The 25554-nt window shown below is 41.3% G+C and overlaps 1 pseudogene; it reads right to left on the bottom strand.

The window, feature by feature from the left end:
• Positions 1-8803: 8803 nt before the first annotated feature.
• LOC123946504 lies at positions 8804-18298 on the bottom strand (annotated as a pseudogene).
• Positions 18299-25554: the final 7256 nt, after the last annotated feature.

Raw genomic sequence — 25554 nt, 5'->3', positions numbered from 1 at the left:
AAACAAAACTTTTGCACAAAGTCATGCTATGTGGGTTAATTAATAGAAAATACAATGTTGTATCTATATTTAAAATAGCAGGTGCGAACTGTTCTATAGCCCTCAGGCTGTAAATACTATCATGTCTACGTTATTTCCTCAAATTAAATTAAAACTAGCCTGTGAAAACAAGAAAGGATCAACTTAAAATTACATTATTACAGTCTTGGTTAGAACTAGAAGAAACAGAAATAAGATTTTAAGAGTAAAAAAAGGTTATTGTGGCTTTGATGGGGTCAAACCTTGAAATGGAATAAACTTTGTTGATAAAACTGGTTCAAGAATTCAGAGTGCCATGCAAAGCAATTCTGTATCTCAGCAAGATACAAAAGATTGAATTAAGCAATGCTTAACTTTGGTGGTTCATAAAATACAATGGACCGATGACCCCCAGCCGAGGGAAAAAAACTTATCTTTATGTTTAAATTTTCACATGTTCTGACTTCTGTAGATATAAAGATGGTGCTTCCTAAAATTTGATTAATGAAGGGCATCAAATCCTTTAGATGAGATCTGGCTTCTCCTTCTGAGATTATTTATTTTTGGATAGTTATCACCAAAGGTTGGAACCCAAAATCATCAGCCTGTGTAAACCTCAAAGTTTAAAGGTAGTCCTTAAAGGAAATGCTATTTGTTCCTTTACTTATAAACTCTGTCATAGGAAATTTCTTTTACTCACTAATAACTAAACTTTTATGGTTTTATTGGCCACAGTTATATAAACTAGGTTAAGTTCTCTTGCTGGTCAGAAAAATATTTCAGAATATTTTCCTCCCTGAGCATCAACTATGTAAGTAAAATAACATCTTTTGTATGTCCACAATTATAAATATTCATTATTTCACAGGTACTCCTTCTCCCCAAGATAGGTGGGAAGTCTAGTGTTTCTTGGGGGTACTTCCCTCCCCTGGATGATAAGAGAACCTAGGAGAGTTTACACGATTTAAGAAGAGGTCTGCCAAATCTTGTTCTTAAGCCTACATGAGAGCACTGTACTTAGAGGATGCATTGTGTCATCAGAAGCCAAGATGCTGATACCTAGTTTTATGACTGTCATTGACCAGATGTGGGGAACTGAGGAAATGCATATACTTCCTCTTAAATCAGACACAAATAGCTTCACTGAAGTCGGTGAGTTTAATATGTGTGGATAGGTCAATTGTCTATCTGCATCCAGCTATAAATCTGATTGATTTTGCCTAAATTAAAGCAGGAAGCCAAGTTTATGTAATGAATATAGGACATTCTCTATAATCAGCTAACATCCTTAGGGCTATCATGTTGTAGACTTTTTAGCATAAATATAGCTTAGTAAATGTGTGTTGGTGTGAAGTGAATTCCTTCCAGGACTCATGTGTTCCTCAGGATTCAATGTCATTTACACAGTGCAGTGCTCATTCTGAATTCTTGACTGATACTTAAGCAGGCTTACTAGCAAGTGATAATTACTAGAAGTTGGTATTTTAATTCTCCTGATGAATTTAGTTCAACAAAACATATCAAGATATTCTTTGCTTATCTTGAACTGCTAAAGATATACCAAATTGGAGAAATATGCATTTGACAAAAATCAAGTTGAGTTTTTGACTCATAACCATCAATGGAGGTCTCTCATTGAAACTTGTCAAAATCAGTGATCCAAATCAGCCCACAAGGTTCTGTTAACATTTTTCGAATCTCATGGTCTAGAACCAGGGGTTTGTGCTATGTCTCTTCACACTAAATGCTCCCCTATTTGAATAAACCTCATAAATCATTGCCCTCCCTTTATGAAATGCTATTGGTTGATTTATTCATTTATTCATTCAATTCTTTAAGAATTATTCTTAATTCTTTGCATTATTCTTCGCTGTTAGTCTAGAGTTGGTTGACAAACTTTTTAAGCTCTAAGGATACACTAGTGAAAAAATAGACATGTTTTACACTCTCACAGAGCTCATAATCTAGCAGGAAAGACAGAAATTAAGCACATCATTATAATTATAATTAAATGCATGATTATAGGTTGGTGAAATGCCATAAGGGAAAACTGGGTGCTCTGGTAATATCCAACAGGGAGACCTGAGTCGGAAGGCAGGGAAGGTTTTCTTGAGGAAATTTAAGTTGAAATAGGATGGAAGCATCTGCATATTGGTATGTAGGATGGATACTATTTTTAGCGGGTTTTCAGATGTGCCTAGAACCCTGACTCTGTTACCCTGCCCTGGTGGCCACATGAATTAGTCATAACTGTTTCACTTGCCTTTGCATTTCAGGAGACCAGTGATTCCATGAGACACATATGAAATTATGAGGCCTGTGCCCAGATCATGGGCTAGAAGGAATCTTACTTCAACTTTGAGTCATGGACATTATGGATTTTATCCCCAACTATACTAAGTTGCAGGACAGTCGATGAATTAATGAAGAACCTTCCTTTCTACCCTAGTAGAATTCTAGTCTAATTAATTCAGTCTACCGTAGCCATCTGATAGGGGACATGAAGTAAATACGGTTATCTAAGAATTCTACCATAGGGTAATTCAGTCTACCGTAGCCGCCTGATAGGGGACATGAAGTAAATACAGGTCTTGTTAACAAGAGCTGCTCAACAGCTCCCTCTGTGAACACAGTCCACACATCCTTCCCATCCAGCCTGGGATCCGTGGGTCTCCTCCATCTACTTCTGAGTGCCTATTGGAATTCTTTCCTGATTATCCTGGAGTGATCACCTTGTTTTTCTCACTCTGATTTCTTAATTGTTAGAAGGTGGAAGAAGGTCAGTAATCCTCCAGACTGAGAAGGCGCTTTAATACTGAAAAACAAAACAAGCCACTCCATGCCACTTACTCAAAGTTTTATTCAGAGTAACTTATTGATAGAAGATGGGCAAACTACCCAGATCGTACTACCCAGCTATTCTCCACCCAGTCCAAACCTTAATCTCCACGTTTTATGGAGAGAGGGGCACGGTGGTGAGGTCACAAAGTAGTTATCTAAGGTGGCACCATCTGTGCACCAGAAGATCTCTCTTAGTTACCTAAAGTGGAGCCTTCTGTGCACCAGTCATCTCTACCAGTTATTTAACATGGAGCCACCTGTGCACCGGAGAGGTACTCTGCTGGTTATCTAACGTGGAGAATTAACGTGTATTAGAAGAGGGAACAAGATGGAGGCCTAAAGATGGAGTCAGTGCAGTAAACACTCCTATACTTAAAACTGTGTTGATACTTTGCTAGGTAGAGTGCTCAGTGGTGCTTCAACATTTTGATATTAATTTGGATATATATTTTCTTGTTTTGTTGATAATAGCAACCATGTGCTTTGGGTTCCTGAGTGCTCCCATGCTTGTAGTCCTCATTCCTTTGAGTCAAGGTTCTAATGTACAACAATCAACCCACCAACCTCCAGAAATTGTGCAACTCCTCTGGGAAAAGAGAGAAAACAAGCAGCATAAATGATCCCACCGGTGCTGCCCACCTTTGGGCCCCTTTCTCACCATTGTGCTCCTAATGTGTACTTCTTGAGTGGCAATGTGAATTCTTTGGCTTGGGGAAAGAGTTTCAGCCCAAATGAAGGAAAATCATGTCTCTGAATTCAATGCAGATAATTTCGGGGAGGAGGAGCCCAGTCTGTTACGCACAAGTTTAAAATTTCCAAAGCTCTGTGTGGGAGTTGCTGTTATAAATCCTGCCATCTCTTAATGGGATTTGAGCCTGAAACGCCCACATGCTGCTTTGAAATTTTCCTCCATCTGTTCATTTCTGCAAAGCTTATTTATTTATTTAGGACAGGAGAAGTGGCCTACTAAAGTCGCCAGCAGAACAAGTGGGATTGTAAATCTGAGGAAAAAATAAACTGTTGGCTGAGGGTTTCCTGACATTTGTCTTCCTATACCCACACCTCTGGTATCTTAAGGTGAGAGGTTTCTGGTAGAAGTGGAGTAGATTAATGATAAATTAGTGATAGAAGTCACCATTGGTGACTTATCTATCCTCAGGATGGGGATTCCTGCAGATTAATTGTGTGGTATCAACATGGTCACTGGAAAGTGCAATAAATGGGTTTCAGATCACAACACTGTGTAGACAGGCGAGAGCTCTCTAAGTGTATGGAAAATGCGATCAAATAAATACCCAAGAGTCTCAGTTGTGAATTGACCCGATTTAGACCTAGTTCAGGACTTTGTTCCTTAATTTACCTTCGGAAAATTTCACCATAAATGTTGGCTTTTTAAAAAAAATGCAACTTCTGAAGTCTATCTCTTTTTTCTTTCTGGTTATGAGTTGACTATACCTAAGAGGCTTTCCTTCCCTTTCATGCCAGGTGGGGTTTTGGCCTTGATTTCCACTCTCAGGCTTTTTAGCCATATCTTGAGCTATTGTGGACAAAATGAGGCCAAAGCTTCCAGAACCCTGGCCCTTTCTTTCAGTTGTCTGATGTTCTTGGCCATGACACTTCTATAAATCCTCTTTTCTTTACAGAAAACAATGGAGAACTAAGTCTTATACCTCTTTTGTAATTATAAAGAATTTCTGGATTTTTTTTTTCCTTTAGCAGATATTTACTGAGTGCCCAATATGAATCAGACACCTTAAGGATACAGAAGAGAAAAGACAGACAAGGGTTTTTGCTCCAAAGGAGCTATGGTTGAGTGGGAGAAACCTACATGAAACAAGGAAATAAATATATACACATAATTTACTATTGCAGACAGTGTTATCAAAAGCGTGAAGGGAGAAATCAAGACTAGAGGGCCTGATTAAGAGGGGGTGTTTCCCAGACAAAGTGACTTACTGTTATGAAAGGCTTTACTTCTTCATTTGTGTTACATTTCAGTTCTACTTCCATTAAGGACTTGATTGAAAATTAAAACAACTTTTGTCACTATTAAAACCCAGTTTGGCTCGGTGTTGCTTTGTATCCATGTCACCTCTGGTGCTTGATTACTGAGACCAGGTAACTACGAAACTTCCAGAGATAATTTTTTTTTTTAACATCACATTTTCAGTGTCTGAGCAACTCATTTGGAAAGTGCTAGATTCATAGTTCCACAGGTCAGCCTTTTGTGGGGAGGTGACGAGGTCCCTGGGGAGGGAGCAGACTATGTGGAAAAGTGGGAGGAAAACATTGTTGACAGTTAAGGTGCAAAGCAGCCCACAGAGGGGCTTTCTCTTCCATTCCTTCAGAAAATTCTGGCTGCCCTATGGGATGGGGGTGGCAGAGGGGGGCTGAGAGGGAGAACCTGTGGTAGTAACTGGATCGGGGGTTCACCACGGAATGCTTTGAGATCAACTCCTCAGAAACCCCAGGCCTAGATGACCCATATTCTCAAGACTCTGAAGAGGCAAAAGTCTCAGAAGATAAAGTGCTGACATATTGACCACCTGGCATAAGCCCAAGAATTTGTATTTCTATCAAGATCCCAGGTAATGCTGAAGCTGCTGATCCTACAAATGACCTCCATAATCTTTCTTCTGATTTCTCTCCCTGGTCCCTCTCTGCTTCTCTCAGATGTCTCATGTCTCATATGGACACTTTTTGCCCCCCATACTTCTCATCACTTTTTCTCCTCTCTCTAATTCTACCTGGTCCTAACCACCATCTCAGCTCAGAATTTGGTCATTTCTGAAATGAGTGAAACAAAGAATGGATATTCTTCTTGCTTTCACTGGGAGGACATGCTTTCACTGAGCTTTTACATCTGGGACTTAGGGGAGGAAGTAGGGCTTTCCTGTATCTAGAAAAGATATCCTTTCTCTTGGGTCATTTGTGTTTTTCCACTGCTTCAGGTGTTTTCTTTGTCACTAATAGTATCAACCTAACACAAACTGGTTATGAAACAAAATTGCTTAGTGTCTACCTGGGCACACATTTATAATGAAGTCTTACTATAGGTAATTATACTTTGGTGAACTTCTTTTGGATTTATTTGACAATGAATTTGAAAAACTCAAATCCAAGGAAGGATGTAGAGAATGATTTATGTATTTAGTTTGGATTATGTAGCTGGATGTATACTGGTGATGGCACAGGATGGTGTGTCTACAATGCACATCACATGTGTAATTTAAAAATTCCCAGTAATGACATTTAAAGAGATAAAAAGAAGTGAGTACAAATAGTTTTAATAATTTATTAAATTTACATCTAAAATGTTATCATTTCTACCTATAATCAATATAACAATTATTAACATTGGAAATCCAGTATGCATTTTGTATTTACTGCATATTTCAATCTGGACCAGCCACATTTCAGGCACCCCATCACCACATGTAGTTAGTGACCTCTGAATTTGTACAGATAGAGTATTGTTCTTTATTTTTTCTTTGGCTTCCCAGATTTAAGTAATGTCATTTTAAAATTAAAAGTCTTTCAATACTGTTTGGTCCAAATCCTGCTTTTTACAGATGAGAGATTTGAGTCTAGGAAAGATAAGGTGAGTTGCCAGAGAGTGTACAGTGAGCTAGAGACTGAGTGGGCCCTGGCATGGGCTTTGAGCCCATGTTTCCTACTCCCCATCACCCATGGCTCTTTCCACACCATTCTCCATCCCTGAGGTGTGGTGACTCATGAAACTCATCTAGACAAGGAATAGGCCAAACTTTGCAAGTGCTACATTCTGTGCTCTGCCTCTACATTGAGATAGGATCAGTTCCATATCCTTTTCTTGACAGATTCACTGGCTCACTCAATTCATTTGACCGTCTACTACATGCTAGGCACTAGGAATGCAAATACACCCTGGAAAATTTCAGTGTGAGGAGAGCAGACAGCTGTGACATCTGTCACAGAATTATAACACAATGTGTTAAAGAGTGCATCGTAAAGGTGAATAAGTTTTAAAAAGCTGGGGGACCATCAAGGAGAGGACTGATGAAGACATGTTCTGTAAAATGGCAGGAGTGCAGAGGAGAGTCTAACAGAATGGACAAGTGCCACTGATACCTGGATTGGAATTTAGACCTTAATCCATTCACTCAGGATGTTATTAAGCTTGTATTCGGCAGTGGGAAATAGAGTAACGAACAAGTATCTAGTGGGAGTTTGCGTATCTAGTGGGAGAGACATAACAAAATCAGTGTCTTAAAATGAATTAACAAATTACAAAGTAGAAGAGGAAAAGAAACAACATGATGACACGGAGAATGGTGGAGGGGTAAAGCTTTTTGTCATTGGGCAGAGAATACCCCTGAGATTTGTATTAAAGATTATTGTTTTAACCATAGTAGGAACACTGCAAAATATATAATGGCTCAAAGACAAGGTTGGGTTTTGTTTTTTGTTTTTTTTTTTTTTAAGTCACTCACATAAAATCCAAATGATTTTATCAGCAGGTGGCTCTTGTCCATACAGTGACTCAGGAACCCTGGCCCTTTCCATCTTGTGACTCCTCAGTTTTCAACACAGCTTTCAGAGGCCATTGTGCTCTTCTGCATTGTGGTTTTCTCATAGCGGGTAGCAAACCCATAAATGATGTGTGCTGTTTGTGCCCACCATCATCTGATACATCTAACTGTACAAGGGAGGCTGGGAAATCAGGTCAGCTCTGCACCCTGGAAGAAGATGAAGCAGCTTGCTGAATATCTAGCTAGTTTCTGTCACAGATTCAAAGGTTTAAAAGGACTTACATCTGCAAATAATAGCAGGAAGAATGTTCTTGACAGAGGAAAAGATGTATGCAAAGCCTCTTAGGCAAGAAAGAGGTTGGCATGTCTGAGGACCTGAAATGAGAATGAGTTGGCTGAAGCATGGGGAGCAGGGATGGGGTAATATGAGAGTGGTAAATGGGTAGAAGTCCAATTAGGAGAGGAGTTTGGGGTTTTCAGATTTTTTATTGTGGTAAAATATACATAACATCAAATTTATCATTTTAATCATTTTTAGGTATACAGTTAGGTGGCATTAAGTACTTTTACATTGTTATGCCACCATCACCACCATTAATCTCCCTTATTCTTTCATCTTCCCAAACTGAAACTCTGTACCTATTAAGCACTAACTCCCCATTTCTCCTCCTCCCAAGTTCTGGCAACCACTAGTTTACTTTCTTTATCTATGAAATGTGACTACTTTAGGAAACTTGAATAAGAGGAATCATGCAGTATTTGTCTTTTTGTGTCTGGTTTATTACACTTAGTGTAATGTCTTCAACATTAATATATGTTGTAGCATCTATCAGAATTTCATTTCTTTTTACGGTTGAGTAATATTCCATTACATGCATGTAGCACATTTTGCTTATCCATTTCTCATCTGCCAATGAACATTCTAGTCATTTTCACCTTTTTGCTATTTGGAATAATGTTGCTTTGAACACTGGTATACAAATAGGTGTTTGATTCCCTGCTTTCAATTATTTTGAGTATTTATTAAGAAGAATTGGTGGATTATATGGTAATTCTATATTTAATTTTCTGAGGAAACACTGTACTGTTTTCCACAGTGACTGTGCCTTACATTCTCACCAGTAATTCACAAAAGGTCCAATTTCTCAACATTCTTACCAATATTTACAATGTTCTGGTTTGGTTTGGTTTTGTTTTTCAAATAATAACCATAGTAATGGATGTGGAGTGGTATCAGACTGTAGTTCTGATTTGCATCTCTCTAATTAGTGATATTGTCTTTTCACATGCTTATTCACTATATATATATATACACACACATATATGTATATATACATATATATATACACATATATACACACATATATATGTGTGTATATATATATGTAAGTATATATGTAAGTATATTTTCTCTTCTAATTTTCTTTTTTTTTAAATTGTATTTACTTAGAAGCATTCAGAATGTCAACAAAACAGCTGCAATTTTTTTTTTTTTTGCAATTACAGAGTGGTATTCAGTTAACAGAACAACAATTATTTCGTAGAAGCTGTATCAGAGACAACTGAAGATGAAAAACTACCATCCCCATATATAACTAATTTGTGCTGTGCACCAACAAGAACCTGCTTTAAGTTTCCATGCCAATTTACAACCGCCATACCTTACCAGGCAAGGTTAGTGGCTATTGAAAATACCACCAGGACAGGGCTATCTAAAGACACATTCGGTGGTGTGTTAACTATACAAAAAAAGACACTGTACAGTTTAAAAACAAATCTTACACAGCCTTACATTTCAATTTTTTTCTTTAAAAGGAGTGAGTTGTGTACAGGGGAGTTAAATGCTTTGTAGACAAGAAAAAAAAAACCGCTAGAACCAACTTATTCATCATCATCATCTTCTTCATCTTCATCTTCTTCATCTTCCTCCTCCTCATCCTCTTCATCTTCCTCATCCTCCTCCTTTTCCTTCTTTTTCTTGCTCTTTTCAGCCTAGACAACTCCCTTTTTTGCCGCATCAGGCTTTCCTTTAGCTCGGTATGCAGCAATATCCTTTTCATATTTTTCCTTCAGCTTAGCAGCCTTCTTTTCATAAGGCTGCTTGTCATCTGCAGCAGTGTTATTCCACATTTCTCCCAGTTTCTTTGCAATATCACCAATGGATAGGCTTGGATGTTCTCCTTTGATTTTTGGGCGATACTCAGAACAAAACAAGAAAAAGGCCGGAGGAGGCCTCTTGGGTACATTGCGATCCTTGAACTTCTTTTTTGTTTCTCCTTTAGGGGGAATATAAGTTTTCATTTCTCTTTCATAACGGGCCTTGTCAGCCTTTGCCATGTCTTCAAATTTTCCTTTCTCTTTAGCAGACATGGTCCTCCACCTTTCTGAGCACTTCTTAGAAAACTCTGAGAAGCTGACTGAAGCATCTGGGTGCTGCTTCTTATGCTCCTCTTGGCAAGTTTGCACAAAGGTTCTCTTTTGCTCATGTTTAATTATTTTCCTCAGCAAGGCACAGAGTCGCCCAGTACCCGTCTGGATCTCACTTGCCCCGGCGCTCTCTCTATGGAGCTCAATGTACTCTTAATTTTCTTTTTTTTAAGTTATGTTCAGTTAGCCAGAATACAGTACATCATTAGTTTTTGGTGTATTCTCAGGAGAAATGTCTATTCAAATTCCTAGCTGAGTTTTGAATTGGGTTGTTACATTGTTCTTGAGGAGGTTAGGATTTTACTCTAAGTGCAGTAGAAAGGCATCCTGGAGATCAGATAGGGGAGTGATATTTTAGGAAGAACCTGTGCCTTTTTTCCTGGGTGATTGCGTGACACTTTTCAGCAACATTGGCTCCTGGGTCCAGAAACAGTGTGGGTGGATATTGATGACATCATTAACCACAAGAGCCCTTGTTCACTATGAGCTAAAAATGTAGTGTAACTAGGGCAGAAAGCCTGGGTTCTGTTTTTCCTCCCACATACTTTAGCAATGGCCTATATTTCATGCTTCTCCCATGCTGTCCCATATTTCCCATATACGGAGACTGAAATGGGGTGGGGTGGGGTGGGGCAGAGAAAGTTCTGAGCCTGTGAAAGTGATTTACCTTCCTGGGCCCATTTAGTCCCTGAGATTCTTAAAGGACCTGACAAGGGCAGCCTAATTAGTACAGGCAGTGATAGTGGTTACTGTGATATGGCAGAGACACCTGTTCCTTGGGAAGCTGGTGACATTGTGAATTCATTTCACACCATCCTGACAGGAACAGCTGGATCAGAGTAAGAGATCAGTGATGGGGAAGCAATAGGATTTCTGCTCTCCTGGGAGCCAGTTCCTCTCACCTCCTGACGTTACTGCAGTTTTATACAGCCAGATACATTCACGTCAGGACTCAATATTAGACCATAGCACTTGATAATTTTACCCATATTTTGCATGTTTTGTTCTTCTCATATGCTTCTGTTTATCCACTAAGGCAGCAGTTCGCAAACTTTAGTGCATCAGAACCACCTGGAGAGCCTGCTAAACTATAGAGTGCTGGGTCCAATCCTCCAAAACTTCTGATTTAATGGGACCAGGGTGGGCTCAAGAATTCACATTTCTAACAAGTTCCCAGAGATGCTGCTGCTGCTGATCTGGGCCTGCTCTTTGCGTCTCCACATGAAGACAATAAGCATAGCTCTTTGGGGTCATTGAACAATCTGATTTAGAGTTCTTAAAATAGCAGTAATTGCATCTGCTGCTTACTGTGATCTGGCAATAGACTGCCTACCTTCTTTAGTGAGCTTTTTGTCTGTATGGTGTAGTATGCAAGGGGGTGTGTGCCTGTGAACACAGACATGTGAGCCCATGACCACTGGGGAGTCTTCAGAGACCATTGCTTCTCTGTGCAGAAGCAGCAGTTGAAAGTCCCTGGTCTTGATATGGCTGGGAGAAAATCATTCTTTCTATTGTTTTGTGTGATCAAAAAGAAAAATAATATTGTCTCTATTACTCAGAAGCACACGGCAATTAATATCCATTAAAACTTTGATTTCCTGCATATAGCTCATTAAAAATATTAATTGAACATCTATTTTATGTTAACTTTGTTTTGTATGCTAGAGATACAGTAGTGAACAACACAAAGCCCCTAACGAAGTGGAACCTTTTCTCTAATGGCAGGGATAAGAAATAAAGAGAAAGTTAAATACTTTGTTGTATTGTTATATGTCCAATGGCAATAGATGCTGTGAGGGGAAAAAACATTAGAGTACAGGAGATAGGGTGTAGTGGGAGTGGGGAAATTTGCTGTGTGTGTGTACACACACACAGAGTAGTCAGGGAGGCATCTCTGAGAAAGTGGGATTAGGGCATAGATTTGAAGGAAGTGAGGGAGTGAGCCATGTAGAAATCTGGTGGGAGAAGGAACAGCATGTGCAAAGGCCCTGAAGTAGAGCCCTTGACATTTCAAGGAATAGCTAAGAAGTTAGTGTGACTGGTGTGGAGAGAGAGAAATTAGGAGAGGTAATCAGCGCCAGCTTGTGTAGGACCGAGTAAACCATTATAAAGATTGCGGTGATGTGTGTGTTGTTGGGGGATTTTGAACAGATGAGGGGAGTAGTAGGATTCATATTCTAAAAGACTCTTCCTGGCTACTGAATGGAGTATTCATACTAGAGGAGTGATGGGGAAAGCAGGAAGATCACTCAGGACGCAGTTTCAATAGCTAAGGCAGTGGTGATGGTCAGCTGGGTCAGAAGGTAGGGGTGAAGGTAGGAATGAGTGGTGGCATTTTAAAGGAAGAACCAACAGAATTTAGTCATTTAGATGTGAGGCAAGAGGGAGAGGACCCCTTTATGATTCCAGGTGTTTTAGCTGGAGCAATGAAAACAACAGAATTGCCATTCACTGAGATGGGGAAATCTGCAGGAGAAGTAGGCCTGTGCTTTAGCTGTGTGCTCAGGAGAAATTGGAAACGTAACAATAAAAGGAAAACAAAAGAGAATGTAGAAGAAAATCACCCAAATCCTTCAATTTCAACAGAGCTGATATTTTTTGTTTTTTTCCTGATTCTTTCCATTTCACATTCATATCCGTGCCTAGTTTACAAGTAGGAATAGTTAACATTATCGAGCGGTTACTATATGACAGGGACTGTAATAAGCACTTCTCATGTATTATCTCATTGAATCCTCACAAACCCCAGAATAAAGAAACTAGACAAGTTGAGTGACGCCCTCCTGGTAATCTAGGGAGCTGGAATCTCACCCAGGACTGTCAGACTCTAAAACCCCCTGTTATATTGTAAGATGACACTATTATCACATATAATAGGTTTTACATCCTTTCTTTTCTCTTGTATGAGGGAATTCCTCATCTTCCACAGTATTCATGTATACTTTCAGGGATTGCTTTCCCTGGAATGTTGGAAATAATAAAGCCAAAGATCACCAGGTGTAAGTGTGTAGTTCACAGTGTGATTTGCTGACTTGTTACAACATGGGAGAGGGCTCCAGGGGAACCACAGAGGACCTCCTCAAACAGAGGAAGCTACTAGGTTATAAAAGGACTTGGGGAAATGGTAGGACTTAGCTAAAATTCAAATAATACAAGGTTCAAAGCCAAGTAGGGCTGTGTGTAAAGAAATTAACAGCAGACTGGGCTGAGGAGCAGACAGACTCGGTCCTGTCTCCTTGGAAACTACAGGGTTAAGAGAAGTGCATAATGTTGTATCCAAACCACTTATGGGCAGCTCTGCTTCTGGGTTGGAAATCTAGGCTGCTTCCAAGTAGGGGTGGGATACTTCATTCTTACTGAAATATTCTCCTACAGAAAAGTTTCTGGAAGTTAATAATTTTAGAAAATAAGTTTCTTTTTTGATATTTTATCTATTTCTTTGAGAGAATGAGAGAGAAAGAGAGAGAGAGGAGTGAACAAACAGGGGGAAAGGGAGACTCTCAAGCTGACTGTGCACTGAGTGTGGAGCCGGATCTCTCAACCCTGAGACCACAATCCCCGCTGAAATCAAGAGTCAGATGCTTAACAGACTGAGCGACTCAGGTGCCCCCCAGAATAAATTTCTTAATGTTATATCTTTTTGCTTATTAACAAAAGTAATTTTTCACAGGTTCGCAGAATGAAGCTGATCTTGTTGTTCCTGGCCGTTGTTCCCATGGCTCCTGCTTTTCTTGCCAACCAAGCTTGCCCTGCTGTGGTCCCATGTCTGTGCATACCCGTGAGCATCTAACATTGGGCTGTCCATGCTTGCTTTTGTGTTTGGGGTCACGGTGTGGGATTATAGTGCAGAGAAGATGAAATGGTTGCTCTGTCAACATGATGGTCTTAAAAATTGTTTCCTGCTTAAAGGAAATTTCCTATTGGCCAAGTCTTGCTTACTACTGTTTTCTTAGGATTCTATATCCAACTTGGGACTCTTCATCTCCTAGCTCCCCTCCTTTCCCCTGTTTAGGGGTTTCTTTTTTTCTTTTAATATTTTATTTATTTATTTGACAGAGAGAGATACAGCGAGAGAGGGAATACAAGGCGGGGAATGAGAGAGGGAGAAGCAGGCTTCCTGCCGAGTATGGAGCCTGGATGCCAGCTGGATCCCAGGACTCTGGGATCATGGCCTGAGCTGAAGGCAGAGGCCTAATGACTGAGCCATCCAGGCGTCCCTGTTTTGGGGTTTCTTACTGTTCTGCTCAATGCAACATTCTTAAACGCACCTCACTTTTTTATACAGAGCAATTCCACTTTCTTTCCTTTCTCCTTCCACATCATGACCTGGTGGCTGATGGCTCCTCAGGTGGAATGCTGGAGCAGGGGCCTGGCTGCATGGGATCAAGAAGGCTGGGGAGGGTAGGGGGGGAGCTCAAGGCTGTCTGTGGTGCAGTCACAGGAGAATCTACCTCCTTGGATGCTGGTCATGCCACAGTGATAGTCTCCCAAGATACTCATACACAGGGGTAGCAGGTTTTTATTGAAAAATACAAATGCTTTTCTTGGATTATAACAGCATCATATTGAAAAGGTTTACCTGGTACAGAATTGATGAACCTGGGATGTGGATCTGGTGTCTTTCATCTTAAAGGCAGGCTTAGGAAAAATAATTTGGAAAGCTCGAGCCATGATATTTTCTACCTGAGTAGGGAGCTGGGATCTCTCCTGCTCAGGCACATGCTTGAAGTAACCAAAGGACTCTAGCTGGGTTGCAGGGCCGACTTAACCGAGGAAAACCTGTACACTGCACCCTGCCGAGCTGCTGCTCGTGTACCGAGTATACCTTTTACTGAGGGGTACTTCCTGCCATGCCCTGTGCAAGACTTCTGGGTTGAAAGGTGATTGAAATATAGACTTTCCCTCAAGAATTATCACGTGTGGAGCAGACAAACAAGAAAATAAGCCATTTAAATAAAATGCACAATGAAAGTGACAGGAAAAGAACTTTAGTAGGCATTATGTCCAGGAACAACTAGACATCAGAGAAGGAATGGGACTTACCCCAGATTAAAAGGCTGGTGCAGTCAGGAGAATCTTTAAAGACACAAGGACTGAGGCTTTAAGGACACAAGGGAACAAGGGGCAGAGCGACCAGAGTGATCCCGGTTGGCTGTGTGGCTGAGGCAGAGGACAGTAATGTGGCTGGAACCAGGCAGGATAAATCAGCAAGGGCTGCATGAAAAAGACTGTGGGGGAAGCCAGTGGCACTCCTCACGCTGCCCTCCTTGAAGACAGGAATGTCTTTGATTCCTCCTTTATACCCACTGTAGCTCACTCAACACATATGAAACTGATCTACGGTAAGGGAAAAGGTCCCATTTGTCCCTTAGGAGGGTAATTCTGGATGCGTGTGGATGAGGTACCAGAGGCAACGTGGATAGCTAGGTGAGGGCTGGGGAGAGCCTGCATTGGAGCAGCGGTGAGAACACTGGAGGGGGCAGAAATGAAAACACCAGAAAGCATGTGTGAGTAGGCAAGAGTGGCACCTGGGAACCTTGTGGGGTAACCAGGGCCTCTCAGAGGACAGGAGCCAAAGAGTGGGGTCAGAGACACTGCCATGTTCCCAGGGAGCCACTGGGAGCCACTCCTTAGCTGCCAAGGTCAAGGCTGGTTCAGGGAGACAGGAGAGACCAGTTTGGGATTGTTTTCTGTTTTGTGGGACTTATACATGTGACTTGGTAGATGGATTCATTTCACATTTTCTATTTCTGATGTGAAGTAGGAATGCCCTTTGGGGTGTGACTGATGCTCTCCGTTAGACTGCCTGGGGCTGTAAAGGAGGTTCAGGAGTATGTGATTAATAACTACTAATGGCTCTATTACAATGTACACTCAAGAGTAAGCTGTCCTGGGGCGCCTGGGTGGCTCAGCGGGTTAAAGCCTCTGCCTTCGGCTCAGGTCATGATCCCAGGGTCCTGGGATTGAGCCCCGCATCGGGCTCTCTGCTTGGCTGGGAGCCTGCCTGCCTACTCCTCTCTCTCTCTCTGCCTGCCTCTCTGCCTACTTGTAATCTCTATCTGTCAAAAAAATAAATCTTTAAAAAAAAAAAAAAAAAGAGTAAGCTGTCCCATTTATCTTCACCACATGAATAAGGAGCACCATTTAATGAGATACTAGGAGAATTTACTGAGAGAAATGCCCACGATAAAATGTGAGGAGGAAGAACAAAAGAAGACCTGGTTTTTTTTTTGTTGGTTTTTTTTTTTTAGGTACCTGACATTATTTATTCACTCAGCAAATACTTATTGAGCACCTACTATGTGTGAGGTACTGTGCTAGGCCCTGGGAATAGAGCAGTGAATGAGGGAAATAAGGCTCCTTCTGATGGAGTAGACACTCAGTGAGGGAGGCAGGCAACCAACAAGTAACAAACAAGCAAGATAATTTACTGATGTTAAAGGCAGTGAAGATGCATGTAGCACTGGGTGTGGTGCATAAACAATGAATTCTGGAATACTGAAAAGAAATAAAAAAATAAAAATAAAAATAAAAGGCAGTGAAGAGAATAAATTAATAGGGCAACGTGAGAGAGCATGTTAGCAGGGGTGGCCAGGACAGGCCATTTGATAAGGTAATGCTGAGCCAGAAGAGTGAGCTGAGGTTTGCTAGTGAGGATCCAGTGGGACAGATGCTCAGAGGACACTGGAAATCTAGAGAGCCTGGGAGGGTTATGGGTTTGTGCTAGAGCAACGTAAGAAACAGGGATGTATGAGGGGAAGCCAAGGAGGTGGGCTCTAGGTCGAAGTGCCCTTAACCTACTTGTGAATGTTAGTTTTATTCTCACTGTGATTAGGGGCCTCTGAAAGGGTTAAGCGGAAGAGAGACCTGGTTTGCACTGTAGAAACATCACTGTCCTACTGAAGGGAGAATGAATTGAAGGGAAGTAGGAGTCACAGTGGGGAGCTCAGTTGGGAGTCTTGTACTTTCTAGAGGCCATTGTTCAGAGCAGACCCATTGGTGGCTTGCATTAGGGTGGTAGCCACAGCACAGGGAGGGATGGATGAGGTTGGGAAGTGTTCCTGAGGCAGAGTGGACGGGGCCTGTTGTTCAAGTCAGTGTGCAGTTTGGGGTAAAGTGGGGTCCAGGAGTGCCTCTGAAGTTGAACTTAAGCAATTTGGGTGGAGGGTGACATCATTTACTACAATGGAACATCCAGGTAAGGTGTGAATAATCAATACGCCATGCAGAACGTCTGAAGTCTGAGAGGCCCCTTGGCTGTCTGGGTGGAGACATTCAAGAGGCAAAGTTGGGCTGTGAGCCTGTTACCCAGAAGCCAGGGATGGGACAGGAATTTGAGGGCCTCCGTTTATAGATTGGCTTTATTCAGACTAGGAAATACTGTCTCGTGTTGGAGAGGCTTGGAGAAGAGGATGTCTCTAAAGACGTGGAAGAGCAGCCAGTCAGGGAGAAGGAATCTGGGGAATGCAGCACACAAAAAGTCCTGAAAGGAGAGGACTTCTGGAAGGAGTAGATCACATAATACAGCAGGTCAGAGGGGGTGCTGAGACAGAGCAGTGGTTAGCAACCAGGGACAGTAGGTGACGCGGTGCAGAAATTTAGTTTTGGCACTTCTTGCTTAAAGAATGCAGGAAATGGCTGGACTTAGAACTTTTGTTACATTCCAGATTGATGGTGGCATTCCAGTGTCGCGAGGGCACAGATCAGATCAGTGTAAATAGTTCAGTAACAATGATTGTGGTCGGAGCTGGGTATGGCTGGTTATCTATATTGTGAAACAGATACAGGGTTTTACTATCAGTTCTGTCTTTTCTTTTTTCTTTTCTTCTTAAGATTTTATTTATTTATTTGACAGAGATCACAAGTAGGCAGAGAGAGAGGCAGAGAGAGGAGGAAGCAGGCTCCCCGCTGAGCAGAGAGCCATGCTGGGCTCGATCCCAGGACCCTGGGATCATGACCTGAGCTGAAGGCAGAGGTTTTAACCCACTGAGCTACCCAGGCGCCCCAGTTCTGTCTTTTCTTTAAACACATTTCAGAGCAGATAGCAAAATCTGACTTAGAGTGGGTTCCAGAGAACCACTGCCCCACATTCATCTAATAACAGTTCAGATCTATTAATTCAGCTCGCGTCACGGAAGTCTCCAAGGAAGGCAAGTTAGAAGCTTTGGTGTTCTTGGCTTCAGGCAACTTTGATTTGGAATACCATCAGAGTGCACAGAATCATCATCTTGTTTTGCCCCTTTATATGTTCCTACATTGGCTGGGAGGGCAAGCTGTTTCAGCTTTGATGAGACAAGGATGTTGTCACACCAGACTGCATCTAGCATAACACTCTCATCAGGCCAGGAAACGGCCGTGTCACAAAGACACACCTCCACAGGTCTCAGGTCTACCATGGGAGGAAGAAAGAACTGGATGTAGGACTTTGCACCCCCAGTCCTGGATTCTTCTAGTCCAGCTGCAGGCCCTGAACTGCTTATTGGTACTTCCTTTACCAACATCATCTCAGGGGCTTCACAAACGTGTTAACAGCCATTATCATTTTGTCACTCACCTTTTCTTTACTACAAAAATATGCTCTGAAGGGAAAATGTATCTAGGACTAGACAGAGAGTTTATTATGTTATAGTCTTGTACTTTCTAGAAAGATCATGCAGTGTTTAACATCAAAGACACATAAAGAAATTTATATATATATACACACACATAGATAGGGTGAGTGCATAAACCATATATGTGTGTATATGTAAATATAAACACACTTATATTTCTAAATATGTTTTTTGATATATATATATCTTTTTTTTTAAGATTTTTATTTATTTATTTGACAGACACAGAGATCACAGGTAGACAGAGAGGCAGGCAGAGAGAGAGGAAGGGAAATAGGCTCCCCGTTGAGCAGAGAGCCCGATGCGGGGCTCGATCCCAGGACCCTGGGATCATGACCTGAGCTGAAGGCAGAGGCTTTAACCCACTGAGCCACCCAGGTGCCCCTGGTATATATATCTTAATGTGATAAAATAAAATACCAGCTATTAGGTCACTACGGAAATGAAATTTTTTGAAAGTGACTATCATTTAGCCTTGATGTCGAATACAAACCAACTAGGACAGAGTGGTGGAAGTAGTGGGAGAGGAAAACATTCCTTATGTTTGCTCATGAAGGTTGCAGCCCTCCAACTTGTGGGTTTAATAAGGCTTGTTTGTGGCAGGGTTAGAGGCACTGACTCTCCTTACATCTTTCTAGATCTCAACACATGTTCGGCTTTGGTCTTTTGGGAACTTGAACATGCTACTAAATGTATGCTCTCCCTGAAGACAGCTTTTGCCAGGAGGATGTTGAGCTGGTAGTCTCTGTGCTTGTTCAGACAAGAGACAGGAACACATAGAACTCACTCTGAGCTCACAGAAGAGTATCTTCTGGGTAGATGCAGATGGACATGGGCCGCAGCCTAACCCTAGCATATTTGCTGAGGTCCAGAGAGGCAGCTCCTATCCCTTCCCACTCACGGACAGGAAACTACAGATGGCCCAGCAATTTGATATGCTGTGATGTTTTCAAAGCTCCCAGAGTGGCATGTGTGGCTGCTTTGCTTGCTTCCAAGAAAGTGCCTCCAGTGTGGGGAATTTGTCATTTTGTCTATAGCTCCATTAAAAGCTTTGTAGTGGTACAAACCCCAGGCAGAAATGGCCTTTTTGTAAATGCCAAGCAATCACTGGGTTCAGATGCGCTGTGTTTGTAAAAAGAGCAAACCCAGGGTGATTTTTCACACCTGGTGCTTCTTATGGTCCACTGTGAATGTGACATAACATTGCTCTGACAATGATATAATTGCCAAAGCTATATTTATGGTCTATTTACTTAGAAAAGATTTTTTTTTTTAATGCACAGAAGATAACCTTCAGGTTTAGGTTTTTTGTTTTGTTTTGTTTTGTTTTTGTTTTTTTGAGTTTAAGAATGCTGTGCCACATCAGCTACACAAATGGCAAATTAATTTGTCCTTTCATACAGAATTCCCACTTTTGGAAATTACTTTATAGGTTTACTTCCCTGTATACAAAATAACATCTTTAACACCACACCCACACAGTAGAGCCTATGCCATTTAAAGAGGAGTCAGGATGTGCTCTTTTTACTGACACGGTAAGAAGGCTAGTATATATTATTCAGTGGAAGAGAGAAAGAAGCAGAATGGTGTTAATGCTTGTGTGAGACATGGAGGAAAATAAGCATGTATTCATATTTGCTTGTGTATGCACAAAGAAGCACTAGAAGGTAGAAAGGAAATTAATAAAAATGGTTACTTTGGGGGACAAAATGAGGGAGTAGATAGAAGACATAACCCAAGACACCTCAGTGTATACATTTATTAGAGTTTCAATATTAGAGTCATCAAATGTATTATTCCCACACACAAAAAATATTTTTTGATGTAAGGAAGATGCATCCAACTGTATCTAGGCCCCAGTGGCTCACAGCTTGGCTTCGACAATGCATGTAAAGGTGCAAAGAGTTCTGATAATTATATAAATTTTGGACCCCAACCTGCGTCTTATGGAGGTTAGGTCAGGGGCTCCAGAGGGAGAGATGAAGACTTAGGAGCTGCCCTGCTCCTAGGTGTGTGTGTAGGAAGAGCCAGTGAATAAACAGCCAGTGACAACACATTGTACTTTACAGGAGAGCAAAGTACTGGATACTCGGATGCTCAGAGGTGCAGTAACTCCTGTTGGAGCTGGCCTGGGATTGGTGCGATGTCAAAGACAGGGGAGAAGTGACCCAATAGTAAGTGTCCTCATTTGTCTTTCTGTGACAAATGGTGCTTATTGTGCTAGGAATATCCTTTCTCCCTTTATCCGCTTTCCCGTTTTTGCTTAGCATATGGTCTCTTGAAACAGATAATATTACCCAGCCTCCTTTGTGCATGGGTATAGTCATGTGACTAAGTCCTGGATAGTGGGATGTAAGTGTAAGTGATGTGTACATCTTCCAGGAAGCACCCTTCAAGCGAGGGAGTGTGCTTTTTTCTTCCTTTTCTTCTTCCTGATGGCTGGAATGCAAATACAACAGCTAGAGCTACGGTAGCTAACTTGGACCACATGGAAAACACATGTAGAGATGAATAGAACAAAGAGACTTAGTGTTTATGTTTATGTAAGAGAGAAATACATTTATGACCTAGTTTAAGTCATGACGAGGGTTTTCCATTCCATGCTACTAAATCCAATACCGGTTAACCTGGGTTTTAAATCTTCACTATGTATTATTATTGGTGGTTTGGGGTTGTGTTTCTCAATATCTAACATCCCTTAACTAACTCTGTCTCAAGCTAGGAACCCCGACGTTGGTCTGTGAATATTTCTAGTCTGCACAATGCATTTGTTTTTTGTTTTTGTGTTTTTTAAGGATTTTATTTTTATTTATTTGTCAGAGAGAGAGGGTACGCGCACAGGCAGGCAGAATGGCAGGCAGAGGCAGAGAAAGAAGCAGGCTCCCTGCCAAGCAAGGAGACCGATGTGGGACTTGATCCCAGGACATTGGGATCATGACCCTAGCTGAAGGCAGCCGCTCAACTGACTGAGCCACCCAGGCATCCCTGCACAATACATTTGAATGAACATCTCCTTATCCCTCCTATCTGCTTGGTACATGTTCTTGCAATCATTGAAAACCTCCTTCAAGCTTGATGTCATGTGTTTAAATCAATTACAGAGTGGCTGAAAGTGACCAGCTGTGTGATGTCAGATAAGTTATTTGTTCTCAGTAAGTCCCAATTTCCCATTTTAAAATGAGGAAACCGGTAGTCCGTTCTTTATAGCCCTGTTAAGAGGATCAACTGGCAAAATGTAGGAAGAGCAATTAGCACAATTCCTGGTGCTTGGTAACTGCCCAATACATGTTAACGGCTCTTGAATTTCTGGTCTTCCATTTTGGAGAATTTCTAAGCACATTTCAGGCATAGGCTCATCAATATGCACACAGTTCCCCTCCCAGAGTCATGTGAGTAAATTATGTTTATCCCTTCTATTTATAGGTATAGAGAAGTAAAATTGTATTTTCTACAGAGCACAGACAGAAGTAGAAATCAGATCTAGTTATGTTCTCAGATTAAAGATAATACATTTGAAGTAATTTTGCTAGTTCAGAAATTTATAAGGGAAAGATTTTCCTTTTCCTTGTTTTCTGCATCATAGCCCTTGCCCCTTCCCTCTTACACTTGTGATACTACCTCCCTTTCCCCATCGGGCTTCCTGAATGTCAGAAGCATTGCAGGAGGAGAGAGGAGGCCCTGTACCACCCCCCACCCCCCCAACACCCCCCACCTTGTGGCTACCAGCACCAGACACTAGCTCCCATTCTGCGCCAGTCCTTACCTGCCACCTGCAATAAATGGGAAAAACAATCCCTTCAGCATTTGCTCTCATTGTCAGGAAGAATGAGAGGAGTATAAACTATTCATGTAATTACAGGGCTGCTCCTATATGGACATGTCCCACAGCTGACAGAGTATAAGAATGGCCCTAGAGGGTTTTTGGACATGTTGTGCCTGAATTTAGTACAACTATTGGTGAATACGATGGGTTCTGGAGTGAGACTGCCTGGATTCAAATTCTGGCTCTGCATTTTCTTCCTGTGTGAATTTGGGCAAGTTACTTAACCTCACCCACAAACAGGGGGGACAGCCGTGCCCTGACACAGAAGATATGGTGATGGGACAGTGCTATATGTAGAGTTTGCCCTCAGTGTAGTGCGGGGCCCTATAAAACACACAGTAAATGTTTGCTGGGTTGACTAAGTGATATCTCTCAAGGAAAATTCAAGTTTCCCCTCCCTGAATGCTTAAGCCTCATTTGAGTCTTAGCCATAATCCAATGTGCTTCTTTACTTGTACAAATCTTTCTCCTCAACTGGATTATGAGCTCTGTAATTTCTTCTTCTTTTACTTAGTCTCAGGAATCCTCTGCAAAGCCTACCATGTACCTGCAGCGGTTAACTTTTGCTGCATAACAAACCACCTTAAAGCTTATTGACTTAAAGTAGTAAATGTTTATTGAACTCATCATTTTACAGGTTGACAACATGCACTCAGCTTAGTTGGGCAATTCTGGTCTAAGCTGGGCTCTGCTGATCTCAGCTGGGCTCATTCATGTGTCTGTGGAGGGCTGGTTCCTCACAACCCTACCTTGGGTGGCTAGCTGACTGGGGTCCCTTTTCAATGGTGTCTCATCCTCTATCAGGCTGGCTTGGGCTTGCTAACAGATTTCAAGGGCCCAAGAGTACCAAAGAGGAATCAGCAGTCTCTAGTCCTTGCTTCTGTAACATTTTTCTACTGCCCTATTATCCAAAGCAAGTCCTATGGCCAACCCCAGAGCCAGTGTGAGAGGAGATGCCTGAAGGCATGGAGACAGGGACATGTGAAAAAATTAGGGCCCTACGGAAAGCGTTCAGGGAACAGAAGCTCCCAAAAGCGAACCCGAGCCGATTACTTAGTCCGGCCGCCGGTAAGGGCGGTGCAATCCCGCCTCGGGCAAAGACACTTGAGAGTCACTACAACAGGCCCCTCCCCCAGAAGATCAACAAAATATCCAGCCAGGACGAAGTTCATCTATCAAGGAGAAAGCAGATTCAATTCCTAAGACAGCAGAGCAATTCCAGAGGAGGAGAAAGCAAAGCACGGAACTCATGGCTTTCTCCCCATGATTCTTTAGTCTTGCGGCTACTTCAATTTTTTTTCTTTTTTCAATTTTTTATTTTTTTTTTCTTTTTTCAATTTTTTTTTCTTTTTTCTTTTTTCTTCTTCTGCTAAATTTTTTTAAAAACTTTTACCCTTTTCTTTTTTAACGTTTTTTGACTAGTTCATCTAAATATATATATTTTTTCTTTCTTTTTTATATTTTTTTATTTGTTTTATTTTTTAATTTTTTTTCTTTTTTTTTTTTTTTTTTTTTTCTTTTTTTTCAGAACCTGTTTTTTATCCCCTTCCCTCCCCCCCCCACAATTTGGGGTCTCTTCTGATTTGGTTACAGCGCATTTTTCCGGGGTCTTTGCCACCCTATTAGTAGTTTATTTGCTCCTTCATATCCTCTTATCTGGACAAAATGACAAGGCGGAAAAAATCACCACAAACAAAAGAACAAGAGACAGTACCGAAGGCTAGGGACCTAATCAACACAGACATTGGTACTATGTCAGATCAAGAGTTCAGAATGACGATTCTGAACATTCTAGCCGGGCTCGAAAAAGGCATGGAAGATATTAGAGAAACCCTCTCTGGAGATATTAAAGCCCTTTCTGGAGAAATTAAAGAACTAAAATCTAACCAAGTTGAAATCAAAAAAGCTATTAATGAGGTGCAATCAAAAATGGAGGCTCTCACTGCTAGGATCAATGAGGCAGAAGAAAGAATTAGTGATATAGAAGACCAAATGACAGAGAATAAGGAAGCCGAGCAAAAGAGGGACAAACAGCTACTGGACCATGAGGGGAGAATTCGAGAGATAAGTGACACCATAAGACGAAACAACATTAGAATAATTGGGATTCCAGAAGAAGAAGAAACAGAGAGGGGAGCAGAGGGTCTATTGGAGAGAATCATTGGAGAGAATTTCCCTAATATGGCAAAGGGAACAAGCATTAAAATCCAGGAGATGCAGAGAACCCCCCTCAAAGTCAACAAGAATAGGTCCACACCCCGTCACCTAATAGTAAAATTTACAAGTCTTAGTGACAAAGAGAAAATCCTGAAAGCAGCCCGAGAAAAGAAATCAGTAACATACAATGGTAAAAATATTAGATTGGCGGCAGACTTATCCACAGAGACCTGGCAGGCCAGAAAGAGCTGGCATGATATATTCAGAGCACTCAACGAGAAAAACATGCAGCCAAGAATACTCTATCCAGCTAGGCTATCATTGAAAATAGAAGGAGAGATCAAAAGCTTCCAGGACAAACAAAAACTGAAAGAATTTGCAAACACCAAACCAGCTCTCCAGGAAATATTGAAAGGGGTCCTCTAAGGGAAGAGAGAGCCTAAAAGTAGTAGATCAGAAAGGTGCAGAGACAATATACAGTAACAGTCACCTTACAGGCTAATAATGGCACTAAATTCATATCTCTCAATAGTTACCCTGAATGTTAATGGGCTAAATGCCCCAATCAAAAGACACAGGGTATCAGAATGGATAAAAAAACAAAACCCATCAGTATGTTGCCTACAAGAAACTCATTTTAGACGCGAAGACACCTCCAGATTGAAAGTGAGGGGGTGGAAAACAATTTACCATGCTAATGGGCATCAGAAGAAAGCTGGGGTGGCAATCCTGATATCAGATCAATTAGATTTTAAGCCAAAGACTATAATAAGAGATGAGGAAGGACACTATATCCTACTCAAAGGGTCTGTCCAACAAGAAGATCTAACAATTTTAAATATCTATGCCCCTAACGTGGGAGCAGCCAACTATATCAACCAATTAATAACAAAATCAAAGAAACACATCAATAATAATACAATAATAGTAGGGGACTTTAACACTCCCCTCACTGAAATGGACAAATCATCCAAGCAAAAGATCAACAAGGAAATAAAGGCCTTAAATGACACACTGGACCAGATGGACATCACAGATATATTCAGAACATTTCATCCCAAAGCAACAGAATACACATTCTTCTCTAGTGCACATGGAACCTTCTCCAGAATAGATCACATCCTGGGTCACAAATCAGGTCTCAACCGGTATCAAAAGATTAGAA

The sequence above is a fragment of the Meles meles genome, chromosome 7 (assembly GCF_922984935.1).
Source record: "Meles meles chromosome 7, mMelMel3.1 paternal haplotype, whole genome shotgun sequence".
Classification (NCBI taxonomy): Eukaryota; Metazoa; Chordata; class Mammalia; order Carnivora; family Mustelidae; genus Meles; species Meles meles.
The sequence above is the reverse complement of the archived record's forward strand: the minus strand, read 5'-3'. Positions and strand labels throughout refer to the sequence as shown.